The following is a 21,045-nucleotide window of genomic DNA, read 5'->3' on the forward strand; positions in this document are numbered from 1 at the left end:
ACTGATGAAGTTGGAATGTTTGAAGTGAGGTAAGGTGTTTGTCAAGTTTCCCCATGGAAAGCTCATCCAGAAGTCATGAGGTATAGGGTTCATAGAAACTTCTTGGCATGGATTTAGAAGTGGCTTGCCTGCAGAAGGCAGAGGTTGATAGTAGAAGGAGCATATTCTGCCTAGGGATCAATGATTACTGGTGTTTCACAGGAACCTTTGCTCTTTGTGACTTTGATAAATAACAGATGGGGAAATGGAAGGTTGGGTTAGTAAGCTGCAGATGACAGAGTTTGGTGGTAGTATGGATATCGTAGAAGGTTGTTGTAGTTTTTAATGGGATATATAGACAAGATTAGCTGGACTGAGAAGATGCAGATGGAATTCAATCCAGAAAAGTGCAAAGTGATACACTTTGGAAGGTCAAGCTTGAACAGAAATTCAAGGTTAATGGCTGAATACTTTGCAGTGTGGAGGAACAGAAGGACTGAAGGATCTCGAGGTCCAGATCCATAGATGCTGCACAAGTTGAGAGGGTGTTTTAGAAGGCTTATGGTATGAGTCAGGGCAGCCCCAGTCTCAAGCCTTCTCCCAGTATCCATCCATGCACTGACTAATTAAGACCCTATCAATCTTTGCTTTCAATATACCGTGTGACTTGGCCTCCACACTCACCTGTGGCAATGAATTCCAAAGATTCAACACTCTCTGGCTACTGTCACACTCAGGTTGGAGGAGCAACACCTTATATTTCCGCTGATAGCCTCCAACCAGATGGTATGAGCATTGTTCTCTCAAACTTCTGGTATTGCCCTCTATCCCCTTCACTATTCCCCATTCCCATTTCCCTCTCTCGCCTGTCCATCACCTCCCTGTGGTGCTCCTCTCCCCTTTCTTCCATGATCTTCTACCCTCTCCTATCAGATTCCCCCTTCTCCAGCCCATTATCTCTTTCACCCATCAACTTCCCAGCTCTTTACTTCACTCCTCTCCGTCTCTGTGTTACCACCTTGTACTTCTTCCTCCCCACCCCCGCACCTTCTTACTCTGACTGTTTTTTCAGTCCTGATGAAGAGTCTTGGCCCAAAACATCGACTGTTCACTCTTCTCCATGGATGCTGCTTGGCCTGCTGAGTTCCTCCAGCACTTGGTGTCTGTTTCTCTTGAGCACCTTCTTTCCATATTTTTTTCTCACACCAAACCTCGGTCACACATGCTCGGGGAGATGCAGTAGTGACATTTAAGAGAAACGAGCAGGCACATCCCCAGAAGGAGATTGATCATGTGAAAGCAGATGTAATTGATTTAAACTGGCATAATTATCAGCACAGACATTGTGTCTGAAGGGCCTGTACCAACGTTCCTGAAGGGCTCTACTGATCTACGTGCTGTGTCCTCCCCATTTTCAAAGACATTCATCTCATCCTCTATTGTAGACAGCTAGACTGTAATCATTCAACACCACAGCTATGCCTTCTACTGCCTTTGTATTTTTATACCTATGAAATAAATTAGTTTCTGTTTTATGCTACACATGAGTCTTTTCACACTTGCTCTTTTGCACTTATTGTATCATCTTTAATTATCCCTAGACTCTCTTCATCCTGCCTCTACCTCTTTACCATTAACAACACATTACATAAAGAGTTTAATGTGTTGGTAAGTGCTCCCATTAAGCCATTTTGACTCACTCTACCAGACATTCAATTTATTCCACACATTTTTACCTCGTCTCCCACTGAAATCTTATTCCTGTTTGCTGGTATTATTTTAATCATGGTTCCTTTAGATTGTTATAGCGGGGATGGTAGTGGGGATATGCTCCCACTACCTATTAAATGCTCATAATATCATATGTCTCAAGTGGAGCTGACAACCAAGGCCAGCTCCTGGCCTTCAAGCGTGGTTTAGCTACTGAGCCTGGCAGAGCCATTTCTTCTGACAGGAGAAGAAGCAAAAGCAGCTTACTGGCACCTTAAAACCAGTTGCTTTGGGCAGATAGCCGTGGATGACAGCTCATCTAGGAGAAGGAAAAGACTCTGCTGTCGTGCAGCTGTACCCAATTCATGGGGAAGGCTTCGGGCGTAAACCCTGAGGAAAAATCCGGAGCTGGAGTACCTAAGTTGAGTTCAATGCTGTCTGGCAACTCCTGCCATGCCACTGGTGCCAGACTGTATCCACCTCTGCCATTCCTTTGCATTCATCAGCTGCATGGAGAGGGGCAGCCTGGTACATGGGCAGCAGCTTGCTCTCCATGTTGTACTGACCTGGCTTGTGATTCACAGACAGCTAGGGTGCAATATTGACTCCGACCAACGGAGGACCTCGTTTCAATCATAAAATAAAGCTTTTGCGAGATGACAGTCAATGACCCCCGAGATGCAAGTCCCACCCTCTACACCTATCTGCAAAGTGTATCCATTACAAAAATGATTGCTGAGGTTGGTTCCCTTTCATTGGCCAGCTCAGGCAGATGACTGCTCTCTAATCCATCGAGAATACTTGGGCTAGTCATCAACAACCACAGAGAGCGCAGTTCATCGAGCAAAGAGTAACAAGAATCCTGGAGCACGGTAGCATTGACCGAGCTGATGAGGTTGGTGTGAAAAATCAAGAACAACCTGGAGTGTATATCAGTCTACAACAAAATATTTCTCCCCCAGATACCTCATTCTGCAAGATCATGTAAGACACTCCCTTTACTCCGACTCCATTTCTGTTTATGACACATTCCAGAACTCGTTACTTTTTCCTAAACTGACTCAACCAACAAGGTCAGTGACAAGAGGAACTAAGTAGTCAATACTCAGTCTGCATTTCAACAACATAATTTTGAGGTGCATTCATAAACTAATCCAAAATGAATATTATCCATCCCATTTCCTGTTCTTTTAAAAATTCTTGCCAATTCTTGAATTTCATTTTCCATAATCTTTCTGTAAAGTTTCTTTTTTAATTGTCCCTTTTAGTGTGAAGTCATAATTTCATTTTAATATAGTCTCCTTCTCTTTGCTACTAAACAGGAACAACATTTAAAAGAACAGAACCTATCTTTCCTTGCCGCCCACCCTACTGGTTTGGGCATGGAAACTGCTGAAGAAACCTGAACAAAACAGGCCTGATGGAATCTAATATTGCCCAGGGGGCCTGTGATGGGACGTTGAACCCTTTGCATATGTAAGGGCTTAAGGCCCGTTTAAAATGGCTACATGAAGCACCTGAAAAATGTCCCAGTGTAATTTTGAGTCAGTGAACTTCCTGGCTTATTTTTAGACACAGGATATTGTTCCCTTATTGCGCCTAAGAACAGGTGCAACAAGGTCCAATTTCTACACTGCTGCATCTACTGATAGTTTGTGGCTTTTCCCAGCGCCGTAGCAGCACGCTCTTTGCAGACGTCACAAGCCACAGCTTTGCAGCGGAACTTGAGCTGAAAAGTGCTGCACTTCGTAGAAGTGTCTTTACTTCTCTAAACCTTTGTTGAATGGTCTTAATTGCTGAAGAAAAGGGCCCTATTAAAACAAACCTGAAGTATTTTTGCCCTGCAAATCAAAAATAGTACTTCCAAGCTTATTTATTGGACATCTCTGGTAAGTAGTTCTCTGGGATAAGATATTGTATGGAAGTTATATAAAATGTATAAAATTTGAACATGATGTTGCTCAATGCCATAGGCCACACTTGGAATATTTTGACCTATGATTGATATTGCATTAGAATGAAGTAAAAGGTAAATGGAATTGTCTGTGTGGAGTTTGAAAATTATTTCTATAACCACAGAGGCTTCCTTGGGGTGCTCTGGTTTCTTCCTACATTATGAGGATATGCTGGGATATGCTGGTAGCTTAATAGACTACAGTAGATTACCCCATGGTAGGCAGCTATGAAAAGGATCAATGAGTTTTAACCTGGACCCAAAATATCGATGCAGATACAAAGGAGGCACAACAGTGGCTACATTTCATTAGGAGGCTGAGGAGAGTTGGTATGTCACCAAAACCACTCGCAAGCTTCTACAGACGTACCATGGAAAGCATTGTAACTGGCTCTGGTATGGTGGGCTGTGGGGGCGGTTGTGGGGGGGCTACTCCACAGGATTGAAATAAGGTGCAGAGAGTTGTAAACTTATTCAGCTCCATCGTGGGCACTACCCTCCATGGTATCCAGGACATCTTCAAGGAGTGATGCCTCAAAAAGGCAGCAATCATCATTAAGAACCCTTATCACCCAGGAGATGGCCTCTTCTCATTGTTACCATCAGGAAGGAGGTACAGAAGCCTGAAGGCACACACTCAGTGATTCAGGAACAGCTTCTTCCCCTCTGCCATCTGATTTCTGAATCGGCATTGAACCCATGAACACTACCTCACTACTTTTCTATTTCTGTTTTTGAACTACTTATTTAAATTAACTACTTTATATATAATTAACTGTTTTATATATACACATATACTTACCGTAATCCACAATTTTTATACTACTATGTACTGCATTATACAGCTCTGACATATGCTGCTGATATTAAACCTGATTCTGTTTCTGATTCTGAAGCCTGTGAGAGAGGCTGAGCTGCAAGGCTACTGCATACAGAACTGTTGGGGTTACTTTTTCATGAGCTGGCATGGATTTGATGGGCTGAATGGTCCCTGTATTGCAGTAGATAGCATGAGTAAGAATCTGCAATGGTATTTTAAGGAAATGGAAGAAATATTTGAAAGAGAATAAGATATAAAAAATGGAACTGAATGAAGATCTAGTTCGGAGAGCTGAAGTGCATTTGTCAAATGGCAGCTTGCTTGTGCTATCGAAATCTCCACTTTATCAGGTTCTTCCAGTATCTAAAGAGGTGGCTGCTGAGTGTATGTGTGTGGTCTTCTGCTGCTGTAGCCCTTCCACTTCAAGGTTCAACATGTTGTGTGTTCAGAAATGTCCTTCTGTACTGTTGTAATGCATGGATATTTGATTTGCTTTCGCCTTCCTGTCAGACTAAAGCAGTTCGGCCATTCTCCCCTGACCTCTCTTGTTAAACAGAATGTTTTTGTCCATAGAACGGCATTCACTGGACGTCTTTTTAAAAATTTTTTGCACCATTCTCTGTAAACTCTAGAGACCGTTGTATATGAAAATCTCAGATGATCTGCAGTTTCTGAGATACTCAAACCACCCCATCTGGCACCAACAATCATTCCATGGTCAAAGTCACTTAGACTACATTTCTTCCCCCATTCTGATGTTTGGTCTGAACAGCAACTGAACCTCTTGACCACATCTACCTGCTTTTATGCATTCCATTGCTGTCACATGATTGGCTGATTAGATTTTTACATTAACAAGCAGGTGTACAGGTAAGGCTGCTAAATGTAGCCACATAAGTATCACAGCAAACACGAGGAAATCTGCAGATGCTGGAAATTCAAACAACAACTCACACAAAGTGCTGGTAGAACACAGCAGGCTAGGCAGCATCTATAGGGAGAAGCACTGTCGACAGTCCTTCCAGGTGAGGCGACACTTCACCTGTGAGTCGGCTGGTGTGGTATACTGCATCCGGTGCTCCCGGTGTGGCCTTTTAAATATTGGTGAGACCCGATGCAGACTGGGAGACCGTTTCGCGGAACACCTACGCTCAGTCCGCCAGAAAAAGCAGGATCTCCTAGTGGCCACACATTTTAATTCCACGTCCCATTCCCATTCTGATATGTCTATCCATGGCCTCCTCTATTGTCAAAATGAATCCAAACTCAGGTTGGAGGAACAACACCTTATATACCAGCTGGGTAGCCTCCAACCTGCTGGCATGAACATTGACTTCTCTAACTTCCGTTAATGCCCCTCCTCCCCTTCTTACCCCATCCCTGACATATTTAGTTGTTTGCCTGTTCTCCATCTCCCTCTGGTGCTCCCCCCCCCCCTTTCTTTCTCCTGGGGCCTCCCGTCCCATGATCCTTTCCCTTCTCCAGCTCTGTATCACTTTTGCCAATCGCCTTTCCAGCTCTTAGCTTCATCCCACCCCCTCCGGTCTTCTCCTATCATTTCGCATTTCCCCCTCCCCCCACTACTTTCAAATCTCTTACTATCTTTCCTTTCGGCTAGTCCTGACGAAGGGTCTCGCCCTGAAACGTCGACAGCACTTCTCCCTATAGATGCCGCTATAACAAATTTACAAATGTCTCACTGCACTTAATTTCGGTAAATTGTACTATAATTTGCTTTTTTTTAAAAAAAGTCATGTGCCAAAACAACCCAGTGTAAGATGAGAATGCTTTGTATTGAGACAAAGGATACTGCCAACATTGGAAATTAGAACAATCTGCTGGAGGAATTCAATGAGTCAGGCAGCATCTGTGGGAGGAAATAAGTTGAAATGTTGACAATTCCTTTACCCCCCAGGCATTGTTGCTTGGCCCACTGAGTTCAGCCAGTGGGTTGCTTTGTTTATGTTTTGTAACCCCTAACATAAAACTAATCCAAAAAAATCATGTGAGAAGCATGTAAACTTCATTTTTCACTTTTAGTAAGGCACTTGCATATAACGTAGTGGTGTAGTAATGTACCTGCTATTCATGTACTTTTACATATAACCCCTAATGAATTAATGTTTAATCAAACATTAGGACCCTGGTCAGACCCCACTTGGAGTACTGTGCTCAGTTCTGGTCACCTCACTACAGGAAGGATGTGGAAACCATAGAAAGGGTGCAGAGGAGATTTACAACAATGTTGCCTGGATTGGGGAGCATGCCTTATGAGAATAGGTTGAGTGAACTTGGCCTTTTCTCCTTGGAGCGATGGAGGATGAGGTGACCTGACAAAGGTGTATAAGATGATGAGAGACATTGATCGTGTGGATAGTCAGAGGCTTTTTCCCAGGGCTGAAATGGCTAGCACGAGAGGGCACAGTTTTAAGGTGCTTGTAAGCAGGTACAGAGGAGATGTCAGGGGTAAGTTTTTTATGCAGAGTGGTGAGTGTGTGGAATGGGCTGCCGGCAACAGTGGTGGAGGCAGATACGATAAGGTCTTTTAAGAGTCTCCTGGACAGGTATATGGAGCTCACAAAAATAGAGGGCTATGGGTAACCCTAGGTAATTTCTCAAGTAAGGACATGTTTGGCACAGCATTGTGGGCCGAAGGGCCTGTATTGTGCTGTAGGTTTTATATGTTTCTAAACAATATATCTACAATGTTATTTGAATTTGAATTTATTTAAAATATTACATCCATCTCACAATGTGAGGGAGTAAAAATCTTTGCATTATGATTTCGTCGCAATGTACAGACATGTGAATTTATAAGTCTAATGGCTTGTAGAAAGAAGCTGTCGCATAGCCTGTTGGTACTGCCTTTAATGATGCGGTACCATTCGCCAGACGGAAGCCGCTGAAACAGTTTAAGGTTAGGGAAACTGGTGTCCCCGATGAACTTCCAGGCCTTCTTTCTGCACCTGCTGCTGTAAGTGTCCTCAGTGGAGGGAAGTTCGCATCCACAGATGTGCTGGGCTGTCCATACCACTCTCTGTGGTGCCCAGCAATCAAGGTTGGTGCAGTTCCTGAACCAGGCAGTGATATTGCCAGTCAGGATGCTCTCAATGGTGCCCCTGTAGAAGGTCTTGAAGATCTTCAGGCCCATGCTGAACTTCTTCAGTAGCCTTGGTGGAAGAGACGCTGTTGTGCTTTTTTTGCCACACAGCTAGTGTGTACAGTCCGGGTGAGATCTTTGGTGATGTGAATACCGAGGAACTTGAAACTACTCACCCTCTCAAATATTACTGAAATACTAAATGTACAACACTTTGGAATGAATTGGGCTTTGTAGTATCCAAGTTTTATGTGAAGCCTGCTAATGTTCTTCAAAGCAGTTGCGGCACAGACCGATGTTTCAGATGGGAAAATTGACATTTGTTGTTATTGTGAAAATTATTACACATGGATATTTAATGTCTGCCACCAATATACAGAGCTTGTTTCATATTTTCCTATGACATGAGCGGAGCCTACTTGGAGTTGACTCTCAGAGCAATTTCATTCCTCCCATTATTTAGCCATAATCTATTCTCTCTGGCATGTTCATTGACTTCACCACCACCTCCTGCACTAACCCCATATGGAACTTTCTGAAATTTGGTTCCCTTCATATCTAATAATGTATTGATACCAACCTTCATTATATCCAGTGACTGAACCTCCACAGCCTTGGCTTGCAAATATTCACATGGTTGAAGCTGTTTCTTTTCATCTCTGTTTTGAATAAACAAAGCTTAATTTTGACCCTATGACTCCTCCTGCCCTTTCACTGCACTAATCCTAAACAGGACGTCATGGTAGCATATTGGTTAGTGTGATAATATTACAGCTTAAGGCATCAGAGTTTGGAGTTTAATTCTGGAGACCTTTGTAAGAAAGTTTGTATGTTCTTCCTGTAAATGCATGGGTTTCTTTCCACCGTCCAAAGCCATACCAGCTAGTAGGTTAATTCGTCACAGTAAATTGCTCAGTGGTCAGGCTAGGGTTATGTAGGTGGGTTGCTGGGTGGTGCAGTTTATTGGGCCAGAAAGGCCTTTTCTGTGCTGTTATCGCTTAATAAACAAATAAATAAATCCCATATGAGGAAAACATCAACTCCATGAGAATTTTGTGTCTTTCTATTCAATTTCCTTTCATTCTAAACTCATGAAAATATATACATGGCTTCCCCAATTTGTCCTCCTGTGACAATTCTGCCTTCTATCTATCTGCTGAACAGTAACCACACTTGCTGTATTTCTGTGTTCTGTCTTCCCATGGCTCACAATCTTAGTCCAACTCCGAATTCAGCACAGTATCAATAAAACGATACTGCACTGGAAATACAGCGTGTCTCCAAGTCAATCACAGTGTGGCTCCCATTCTTGACAAGGACAGAATACTCATTGATCCAGTCAGCAGCTTGCATTCCTATGTAAATGCCAATTAATAGAACCATAGAACACTACAGCAGAGTACAGGCCATTCAGCCCTCCATGTTGTGCTGACCCATATAATCTTTAAAAAAAGTACTAAACCCACACTACCCCATAGCCCTCCATTTTTCTTTCATCCATCTGCCTGTCCAATCTATCTATTCAGTCATGATTAATTCCTATTTTCTCATGGAGACATACAGCAACACAGCATGCATACAGGCATGGGTATATCAAACACATTTCCACCTAGTTAGCCCCAAATTCCTGTGTACAGCCCATATTCCTCCAAGACTCACTCCTCCGTGTACCTACCCGTGTTTCTCTGGCATCTCGTTCCATATACTCATCACAAATGTAGCCCTTTTAAGTCTTTCCCCATTTGCCCTTAAACTACATTGCCTAGGTTTGAATTCCCTAGCTGGGGTAGATGGACTGTTACCATCCACGTTCTCTATGTGTCTCATAATGTTTAACATTTCTATAAGGCTGAGCCTGATTTTCCTCCTGAAATGGATGCTCCCTATTTTGAAAGTAGTCTATGCTTTTGTTCCTTCTGTCTAAGTGCATGACCATAAACCGTGTTCCATCTGCCACCTCTTTGCCCATTCTCCTAATCTGTCTACATCCTTCTGCAGCCTCCCTGCATTCTCCATCCTCCCTGCCCCTTCACCTATCTTTGTATCGTCTGCCAAGACTAGAATATAAAAACAGGATTAAGACTTTATACGACACTGGTGAGGCCTCACTGTGGTATTGTGAGCAGTTTTAAGCCCTTTATCTTATAAAGGATGTGCTGACATTGGAGAGAATTCAGAGGAGTTTCACAATCATGATTCCAGGAATTAAAGTGTTATCATATGAGGAGCAATTGTTGGCTCTGGCCTGTACACACTGGAATTTAGAAGAATAAGGCGGGGGGTGTGGTGGGATGTCATTGAAACATGTCAAATATTGAAGGGAATAGATAGAGTGGATGTGGAGAGGATGTTTCCTGTAGTGGGTGAGTTTAGGATCAAAGGGCATAACTTCAGAATTACAACAGAGATGAGGAAGAATTTCTTTAACCAGAGGGTGTGAATCTGTGAAATTTATTACAACAGGCTGTTGTAGATGCCAAGTCATTGGGTGTATTTAAGGCAGAGGTTGATAAATTCTAGATTAGTCAGGGTATGAAAGGTTACAGGAAATAGGCAAGAAAATAAGGCTGAGAGGGACATGATTCGGCCATGATCAAACGGCAGAGCAGACTAGATGGGCTGAATGGCTGAATTCCGCTCCTATGTTCTTGGGGGGTGGGGGGGTTGATGTCCTTGTTACTGTTTGCACGATTTGTTTTTGTGCATGGGGGGGATGTTCTTGATACCGTTTGCACGATTTGTTTTTTGCCTGGAGGGGGGTTGATGATCTTGTTGACATTTGTGCAATTTGTATTTTTTTGCACATGGGGGGGGTTGATATTTTTCTTTGAACAGGTTCCATGGATTCTTTGTTTTGTGGCTGTCTGTGGGGAAGACGAATCTCAGGCTTGTACACGGCATACGTACTTTGTTAATAAATCTACTTTGAATGTCTTATGGGCCTATGGCCTCATAAATCTTTCCTGCACAGTTTAACCACATCTTTCTTGTAACAGGCTAACCAAAACTATACGCAGCGCTCAAGTGTGGACTCATTGATTTGAAAATAACTGATGAAGGCCAGCGCACTAAACGCCTTTTTCACCATCCGGTCTACCTATGACATCACTTTCAATAAACAATACTATTACACTCCTTGATTCCTCTGTTCTATTATACGCTCCTTTGTCCTAGCGCTCGGAGTGTAAATCCTACTCTGGTTTGACTTTCCAAAGCACATTACCTCACACGTCGGTATTGAAATATATTTGCCACTCCTCGGTTAACTTCCCTGACTGATCAAGGTTCTCCTGTAATCTACAATAAGAAGCACCTCCGAATTTTGTGACGTCCACTTACTGATCAACTCTTGTGTATTCACATCCACATCATTTATATAGATGCAAATAAGAGTCCCAATACAGAATCCCCCCCCCACCCCACCCCCGGCATGCACTAGTCACCAACCTCCACTCCAAGAACCAACCTTCAACCACCCAGAGCTTCCAGTCTCTGAGCTAACTAGCTCTTCCTGGATTCTCTGGGAACTCAGCTTTCAGAACAGTGTATCATGCAGGACTTTGTCAAAGGCCTTACTAAAGTCCAACATGGTCAACATCCACTCTCATGTTAAGGGATCCAGAAGAAACGCAGAACTTAATTTGGACCAAATGAAGCCATGCTGCACAGTCTCAGCAATTTACCCAACAACCTTTTGCTCTAGATTAGCCAACAGTGTTAGAGGGGAGAGCTACCGTTTGTTCAGCATTATAAATGGGAAAGTTCAAACACAGGGAGAGATGGTAAACAATCTCACATCAGCTGTGTGTAAATTGCTGTGACAATTACCTCGTCCTTCAGAAACAGGAACCTCTTTAGACATTTACAAAGATTCAGCATGACATCTAAAATTATGACAGACTTCTATAGATGTGTGGTGGAGAGTATATTGACTGGCATCATCACTCTCTGGTATGGAAACGTCAATGCCCTTGAACAAAAAATCCTACAGAAAGTAGCGGATTCAGCCCAGTCCATCGCATGTAAAGCCCCCCTCACTATTGAGCACATCTACATGGAGCATTATCATAGGAAAGCAGTGTCCATCATCGGGGACCCCCACCTCTCAGGTTCTGCTCTCTTTCCGCTGCTACCATCAGGAAGAAGGCACAGAAGCCTCAGGACTCTCACCACCAGGTTCATGAATAGTTATTACACCTCAACCATAAGGCACTTGAACCAGAAGGGATAACTTCACTCAACTTCACTTGACCCAACACTGAACTGTGTCCACAACCTATGGACTCACTTTCAAGGACACTTCATCTCATGTTCTTGATATTTATTACTTACTTATTAATTATTATTATTATTATTATTATTTCTTTATGTATTTGCACAATTTCTTGTCTTTTGCACTCTGGTTGTCCACCCTGTTGGTACAGCTTTTCGTTGATTCTATTGTAGTTATTGGATTTATTGTCCACAAGAAAATGAATCTTGTATATCATGATATATTTGTACTTTGAAAATATATTTACTTTGAACTATAAAATGATAGCATGTACCCTTCAGAAGTAATTATTTGGCACAAAAGTGCTTTGGAGTATGATTTTTAGAATCTCTATTATCCGAGTCATATGCACACCATTTAAGAATTGCAATATCTCTGTCTAGATTATATTCTTTTATAGTAGTTTTCCATATTTTAAGAGTCAATTCCACCCATGGGTTATCAATAGTATTTATGTACCTTCGCAGGTTGTTATCAGCCAAAATTGCTTGTATGGGGATGGGAAGTACCCGCTCCTCAATGTTTTTCCATTGAGCGTCATATGATGGGTTGCACCAACATATCACAACTCTTAACTGTGCTGCAAAATAATAATCTCTAAGAGAAGGTAGGACCCATCCCCGCTTTTCCTTGGCTAATAGCAAAGTTTTGAGATGAACTCTAGGCCTTTTACCCTGCCAAATATACCTTGATAATATCTTGTTCCATTCATTGAATTGATTTTGATTAATCTCTATTGGTAGGGTCTGAAAGAGATATAACAGTCTGGGCAGTATATTCATTTTAATAGACTCAATCCTTGAATTGAGACTGAAAAAAGGAATCAGATTCCATCTTGCCATATCTTCCTTAATTTTTTTATATAAAAGCTGATATTTACATTCTGATAATTTTGCCAAATCTTTTGGCATAATGATGCCCAAATATTTGAAAGACTCTGTGTGCCATGCCCAGGGATATCTACTTTCAATTTCTCTTGGTGGGCTATAGTAATATGAAAGTAATTGGGTTTTATCTATGTTGATCTTGTATCCTGATAATTGACCATATTGTTCAAAGGATTGCATCAATTTAGGTAAAGAGTATGTTGCTTGCCCTAGATAGATCAAAATGTCATCCGCGTAACAAGCCAATTTATGCTCTGTCCCTTTAATAGTAATTCCCCTGATATCTTCATTTTGTCTGATGTATTAAGCTAATGGTTCCAGATATAATGCAAAGAGTAGTGGTGACCATGCACAACCCTGTCTCATGCCCCTTTCTAGGGTAAGACTATTTGATAAATATCCATTGATTTTAATCCTAGCAGTAGGGTTGTCATATAGTGTCTGTATAGTTTTAATAATTGTGTCTTGGAAACCAAATCTATGTAAAACTCTGGAAAGAAAATTCCAATGAACTGAATCAAGTGCCTTTTCAGCATCCACACTTATCACTATTGCTTCGATTTTATTTTTTTGTATATGATCCATTATGTGAAGTGTCCTTCGTATATTGTCTTGTGTTTGGCATTGTCGTATAAAACCTGTCTGATCGTTACGTATCAGTATGAGTAGAAACTCCTCTAATCATTTGGCCATGATGGAGGTAAATAATCTATAATCTACATTAAGAACGGATATTGGTCTAAATGACCCGCGTTCCATTTTATCCTTGCCTTCTTTCGGTATAGCTGAGATTATCGCTTCCTTCCAGTTGGGTGGCATTTGTGCCTTTTTTAGAGCCCAGTTCAGTGTGGGGAGTAAAACAGGAATTAACTCATTTTTAAATTCTTTGTACCACTCTGCCGTATACCCATCTGATCCTGGTGACTTGCTTAATTTAAGCCTACTAATTGCAGCTTTTATTTCAACTTCAGTTATGTCAGCAGTCATCGTTCTATTTTGTTCTTTGCTTAAAGTGGGTAACCCTAGAGAATTCAAGAAGGTGTCAATTTGGGTTATGCTTCCCCCTGGAACTTTGGAATATAGAGTTTTGTAAAACACTTCAAAAGCTTCTTGAATTTCACTTAGCTTATTTTTTATCATTTTCGTTCTTGGGTCCCTAATTCTATGAATTGTATTTTCTGCTATCTTTTTTTTCAGTTTCCACGCCAGTATTTTCATAGATTTTGATCCACTTTCATAATGTCTCTGTTTCAGAAACATTAAATTTTTCCTGATTTCTTGCATAGCCAAACTATTAATTTCATTCCTAATTTTTAAAATTTCCCCTAATGTATCCTGTGCCAAATTCAATTTATGTTTTTTCTCTAGTTCCTTGGATGCTAGATTTAAGGACTGGACAGCTAAAGGAATAACAGTTCTTTGCAACATAATGAAAGAAGGAACACTTCAGTTTTGAAATGCTTAAAGAAAAACACATTAGAAAAACAAGATTTTTATCAGTATTTACAAATGTGACAATATGTTAATAAGACGCTTAAAAATGTAACCAAGGCAAGTACATGTTTGATAGAGCTATTTAGAAAAACATATAATTCAGATAACGGTAGTAGAATAATTTCAAGCATGTATAAGGGGTTGTCAAATCTTAAAATACATTCGACTTCATACATTAAAACAAAATGGGAGAAGGAAGGAGGGATAATTATATCTGAGGAAGAATGGACAATAATATGGAGGTATCAATGGAAGTTTACCAGTTCACAGAAATGGAGGGAGTTTGGATGGAAAAACTTGATAAGATATTTTATTACACCCTCTCAGAAATCCCATTCTGATAGTAACCTCACTGTTTGCTGGAGAAATTGTGGAAATCAAAATGCAAATCATTATCATATTTTTTGGGACTGCCCTGTTATCAAAAACTATTGGAGGGGGATACACAATGCCCTACAAGACATCTTTAAATGTGAAATACCCTTAGAGAGTAAGACCATATATTTTGGATATATACTTCAAGAATGGTTGAAAAGAGATAAATATTTAATGAATATACTGTTGGTGGCTGGTAAAAAGACTCTTACTAGGAAATGATTATCACGGGAGAACCCAACTTTAAATGCATGGATGGAAATTACAATGGACATTTACAAAATGGAGAAGATAACAGCATCTGTTAATCATAAGCTGGAACAATTTGATTCATACTGGGAAAAATGGTTTAACTACATAATGCCTCATAGGCCTGATTTTATTCTCACAAATCAATGAATATGTTGTAAAAAAAAGATCACTCCCTACTTGTACGTAGTGTTTTCCTTTTGCTTGTTTTTTCTTTCCACACTTTTCTGTAAGTGTATACCTCAGATAAATACTACATGGAGATTTGTGATATATATGATTATATGATATATATGTACAATGTCTGAAATACATCTTATGGAAATGTTTGTTTGATGATGAACTTCAATATAAAAAAATTACAAAAAAAAAGAATCTCTATTATCCATTCCTGCTGGGCTTTGAACCAAGTGTCTTTGCAAGGCCGTTTGTGACAAACCACACTGCCATGGGTCAGGAATCAAAGATGTGAGGAGGCAAGGACAGCAGATTTACTTTCCTGATCATGAAGTAGCTTTATGGTCACTCTTGCTGATACCAGATTTGTATTCAGGAGACAAGAGATTCTGCAGATGCTGGAAATTCAGAGTGACACGCACAAAATGTTGGAGGAACTCAGCAACTCAGACAGCATCTATGGAGAGGAATAAGCAGCTGACGTTTCAGTTCAAGACCCATTATTAGGACTTTTTGTTCAAGATCCATTTACCTTGCCTTGCCTTACGCCCTGAACTCCTGATGGAGTCGTCGGACGCCATCATGACAACGGTCTGTTCCATCTGTCGCGGTTGTGTGCCAGAGCCTGGGTCACCACAAGTGTTTTCCCTGTCCATTCTTTAATGTTGTCTGTCCATCTTTTCCTCTGTCTGCCTCTCCTTCATTTCCCCTCCACAGTTCCTTGTAGAAGGGTCACTGCAAGGCCACTGGATCTTGTTACGTGGCCGTACCATCTCAGCTTTCTTCTCTTTACTGTTGTGAGAAGGTCTTCACGAGGGCCAATGTGGTGCTGGATGGTCTTGCGGACCTGCTCGTTTGTGATGTGGTCCAAGTATGAGATGCCCAAGATGTTGTGATAGCATCTCATTTCCAATGCCTGCACCTGCCTCTGTAGCTCTGCTGTGGGGGTCCGTGTCTTGCATGGGTACAGGAAGATGGAGAATACCAATGCACACAGGAGTCTGATCTTGTACTTCACGGTGATGTTGCTGTCCCTCCATATTGCCTTGAGTTTGGATAGTGCAGTCGTTGTCTGTGCGGTTCTTGCCAGGACTTCTGGTCTTGGTCAATCATCAGTGATCCTGCCTCTATCTTATCTATCCCTTTCATAATTTTATATGTTCCTATATGTTTTTACACACTTCAAATGGCACATTTCACTGTATGTTTCAATGCACATTTGATAAATAAATAAAGCTGAATCTGTTTCCAATCATTTGTGGGCTGGTAACATGAAGATGGAGTCTTGGAGTCAAATAACATTGAAATGGGCCTTTCAGCCCATTGAGGCCATATCAACCTGTTTACAATGCCCTGCATTGCTCAGTTTTTTAAAAGATTCTCCCACATTCTCCCACAAGGTCTGACACGGTGGTCAGCAGCACAGGGGCGCCGCAGGGAACCGTACTCTCTCCGGTCCTGTTCACCCTGTACACATCAGACTTCCAATATAACTCGGAGTCCTGCCATGTGCAGAAGTTCGCTGATGACACAGCCATAGTGGGGTGTGTCAGGAATGGACAGGAGGAGGAGTATAGGAAACTGATACAGGACTTTGTGATATGGTGCAACTCAAACTACCTGCGTCTCAATATCACCAAGACCAAGGAGATGGTGGTGGACTTTAGGAGATCTAGGCCTCATATGGAGCCAGTGATCATTAATGGAGAATGTGTGGAGCAGGTTAAGACCTACAAGTATCTGGGAGTACAATTAGACGAGAAGCTAGACTGGACTGCCAACACAGATGCCTTGTGCAGGAAGGCACAGAGTCGACTGTACTTCCTTAGAAGGTTGGCGTCATTCAATGTCTGTAGTGAGATGCTGAAGATGTTCTATAGGTCAGTTGTGGAGAGCGCCCTCTTCTTTGTGGTGGCGTGTTGGGGAGGAAGCATTAAGAAGAGGGACGCCTCACGTCTTAATAAGCTGGTAAGGAAGGCGGGCTCTGTCGTGGGCAAAGTACTGGAGAGTTTAACATCGGTAGCTGAGCGAAGGGCGCTGAGTAGGCTACGGTCAATTATGGAAAACTCTGAACATCCTCTACATAGCACCATCCAGAGACAGAGAAGCAGTTTCAGCGACAGGTTACTATCGATGCAATGCTCCTCAGACAGGATGAAGAGGTCAATACTCCCCAATGCCATTAGGCTTTACAATTCTACCGCCAGGACTTAAGAACTTTTTAAAAGCTATTATTAATGCTTTTTGAGATAGTGATTTAGATGCATATCATATTTTTTACTGAGTTAAGTATTGTATGTAATTAGTTTTGCTACAACAAGTGTATGGGACATTGGAAAAAAAAGTTGAATTTCCCCATGGGGATGAATAAAGTATCTATCTATCTATCTATCTATCATTCCCTGAGATTTCTACCACTCACCATGCACACCAATCAGCCTGTAAGAGTTTGGGTTCTCTGAGAAGAAACCGAGGAGATCCACACAATTACAAAGAGAAGGTACAATGTCCACACAGTTGGCCCCCCGAGGTCAAAATTAAACACTGCTCTCTGGTACTGGGAGGCAGCAGGTCTAGTAAAACTGGGCTACTGTGATGTGCAAAGATGACAGGAAGGAAGAATTAATGAAAATTTACTCAATATGCAAACACATTGTAAAGATAAGAATGACCACTGTGTGATTATGGCAGAAAATATTTGAGGAGACTTTAGAAGGATTATAAAACCAAAATCAGAATGTTCAAAAATCCTAAGTGCATAGTATCTTGTGCTATACTCTTAAAAACAGAAAGAAGTTTATAAAAAATGTCCACTCTTGTTGACTGCTGTGGAGTAGGCTGTAATCAGTTTATTCGGTGAAGCTGGAATAGTTAGCTGATAGAGTAGTGGTCAACCTGGCCCACATCCTCTTGCTTATGATTAATACTTACTGAAAGTAGCTCACTGTGGCCAACATTTTGAGAATTAACCCTTTGGTATCACTTCCGCCAAACACGTGTTGTTATTTTCGACAACGAACACAGTAAAGGGACTGTAGGCACTGCAGGTTCTAACACTGCGGTCATGATTACAATGATACTTATTCTATATTGTTATTGGAACTTCCCTAGTGGCTGTTAGAGACTTACGATAAAGCATGAACATTCTATGCACAAAAAAATGTGGGTAAATTCACATTTCAAATGTAAATCCATTGCAGGATCCAAAATAAATGATGCACTGCGAACTGGAGTCCTGAGGCACAAAACTGGACTCAAGGCTTAATAAATGGGCGTGGGTGGGGTTTGCTTTCAAGATTCAAGATTCACTCATGCCATTTCCAGTACACAAGTATAAATAGGAACAAAATAATTATTACTCCAGCTCATTACATTCCCATACCTTTGTTTACTTAATGTGGTATGTAACAGGCTGGATAATCAGAATCTTTTTTCCACATGGTAGGGGTATCAAAAACAAAAGGGCTGAGTTTTAAAGTGACAGGAAGGAGTTTTAAAGGGGATTTGTGGGGAATTTATACATAGTGCAGTTGACAAAGGAACTTGCTGTTGGAGAAGTTGGTGGAGTCATATTCAGTCATTATGCTTAAGGGCATTCAGACGAGTCCTTAAAAGAGCAAGACAGAAAAAGATACTGATCTCTTGCTCACTAATGAGATTAGTGTAGATGGGCAAAAAAGGTTGGTATGGACATTGTGGTCTGAATAGGCCATTTCTATGCTGTACAGCTCCATGATTTTATTTCATAGTATCATTGAGTATTTACCAGATAACTTGCCTGTCCTCCTTCAAATTAGTTACTTAGGATCTTTTATGTACTGTATACTTGAGAGAGTAAAATTGCACCAATGCAGAGTCATACACTTTTGCAAATGGACTGAAGCATCTACTCAGCATATTGTGCTTGATCCTTTCACAGCCAACTCAACCAAGTGCATGAGCAAAGTCTTTACTGAAATGTGTAATGCTGTTTAGAGTCCTTACCATTTGGCACTGCGGCCTGCAAGTGGGCAGATTGCAGGAGGACATGGTTTAGCTGAACACTAAAGTCAAAGCAATTTGGTAAAGGGGGAATCAAACAAGGGGTTCAGTGGTATCATGGTCACTGCTAGACCAGTTATCCAGAGGTATGTGGTAATGATCTTCCAATGCCCATCATAGTGACTGGGGAATTTAAAGTCAGCTCATGAAATGAAAGTCCAGTTAGAATAACATTGACTGTGGAATTGCCCAATTATCGTTGAAAACTCATCTGGTTGACGGAGTAAACACCATCTCCTTATCTGCTCTGTACTATATTTGAATCCAAACGCATAGCATATTTTGTTCACTGAATTTTATATTCCTTTAACTGCCATTTAAAGTGGTTTAGAGGCTAACTAGTTTGCAGGAAATTTGGGATGTGTAATAAGTCTTGGCTTTGCTATTTGTTGAATGAATAAAGGAAATGCACTCATACACTGCTTATTTACTAATGCACATGACGTATAGTTTAAAGTGTGGATCATTAAGAAATCAATGGTTGGGATATTCTTGCAATGGATGACACTCTTCAGCAATTGTTGTGCTGTTCGTTTTATCCTTACAAAAGAGCTTTTGTTTCACTGAATTCCTAAACTCGTCACAACTCTCTGAGGATGTCTGAGGGAGGAACTGATTGAACATTAACCTAGATATAACAGCCTGGGGCTCTTCAGCTATGAATGTCATTTGCACTCTGTGTAAAATGGTTTGAATTTTCCATACAGCTTGAGTCCACTGAGATAGCTTTACTCTTCTAACAACCAGAGCAGTCATTCTATTAACAAAATATTTGGGAGTACTGACTAAAAGAGATGGGAAAAGGGGGAAAATAGGTCACAATAACAATAGTAACTTGCATTCATAAAGCAGCTTATGTTAGAAAGAAATATCCTGAAGCATTTTGTAATTGGTAAAGGTGTTTGTTGAAGCAATAGAGAAATATTCAATCGAGGTGACAGAAAGATTTTAAATGAGGAAGAGCTGCAGTGGTGCTTGGGGATTAAGGAGTAAATTTCAGGCTTCAAACTCTTAGTGAGGAGGCTCGTTAGTGCTGTTAAATTTAAACTGAGCTGGTAGGAGAAAGGGGTTCAGATTATTGCACCAAACTGCATCACAACAATGGAGTCACTTTTGTCTGTATTGCTGTTAACAACATCAAAAACCACAAACATTTTTTTTCTTACACATTTGTTTTCAGAAGCTAGGTCTACTTTCCACCTTTAAGTGTCCTTGAGAAGCTGGTGGCCTTCTGGTGAAAGTATTCCTCACACTGCACTGAACAGAGATTCCATGATTAGTGCCGAGCAATGATGAAGTATCATTGATCCAGTCAAAGTTAAGTTTAATGCCTTATGCACGATGACGTGTATGCACAGGTACAATTCACCTGGAGGAGAAAATGTTAGCAAGCTCAGTAGGTAAATGTACAGGAGGGGAACTCAGAGCTAAACTGCATCTACTTTAATGTAAGGAGTCTAACTGGTTAAGCAGATAAACTCAAAAGTTTTAACACAATGGGACTGCGGTTCTGCTCTGAGGCATGGTTGAAAGATGGGTGCGACTGACAACGCAGAATCTTCAGGTGAGACTGGGGCAGTGGGGGAGGGGAGAGGAGGGTGTAAAAGTGCCAGTGACATTGTGCTGTTAGTCAAGGAACGAAGTACTTCAATAGTAAGGAGGGGTATTTCAGAACACTCCTCAAAAAATGGCCAAACAAACAATGTGGGTGTAGTCACTTTGCTATCGGTGTATTACAGACCTACTAGAAGTCAGCAGGAGGTAAGTAAATGTAAAGAAATGTAAGAGATATATAAGAAAAATTCAGAGGTATATCCTACATGTTGTATGACTGACTCAAGCATGCAGTCAACGACAATCATAATTGCAACAAAGGGAATGGCAATGCACAAGAGGCCAGAGTTGAGGGAATGCAGAGTTTCAATGGCTTAAAACATAACTTTATATAAATGATTTTGTAGAAGAAGAAATAATACTTATGTTTTC

General features: G+C 41.1%; 1 protein-coding gene across 1 annotated transcript in view; it reads left to right on the forward strand.

Annotated features, from left to right (window-relative positions):
• The first annotated feature begins 3,470 nt into the window (after positions 1–3,470).
• The window catches only part of LOC140727719 (kelch-like protein 13), a 75,801-nt gene continuing 58,226 nt past the window's right edge, over positions 3,471–21,045 (forward strand). The window contains exon 1 of the mRNA XM_073045412.1: positions 3,471–3,578. The gene's annotated coding sequence lies outside the window, so the exon portion shown is untranslated. The remainder of the gene's footprint in view (positions 3,579–21,045) is intronic.

The sequence above is a fragment of the Hemitrygon akajei genome, chromosome 5 (assembly GCF_048418815.1).
Source record: "Hemitrygon akajei chromosome 5, sHemAka1.3, whole genome shotgun sequence".
Taxonomy (NCBI): Eukaryota; Metazoa; Chordata; class Chondrichthyes; order Myliobatiformes; family Dasyatidae; genus Hemitrygon; species Hemitrygon akajei.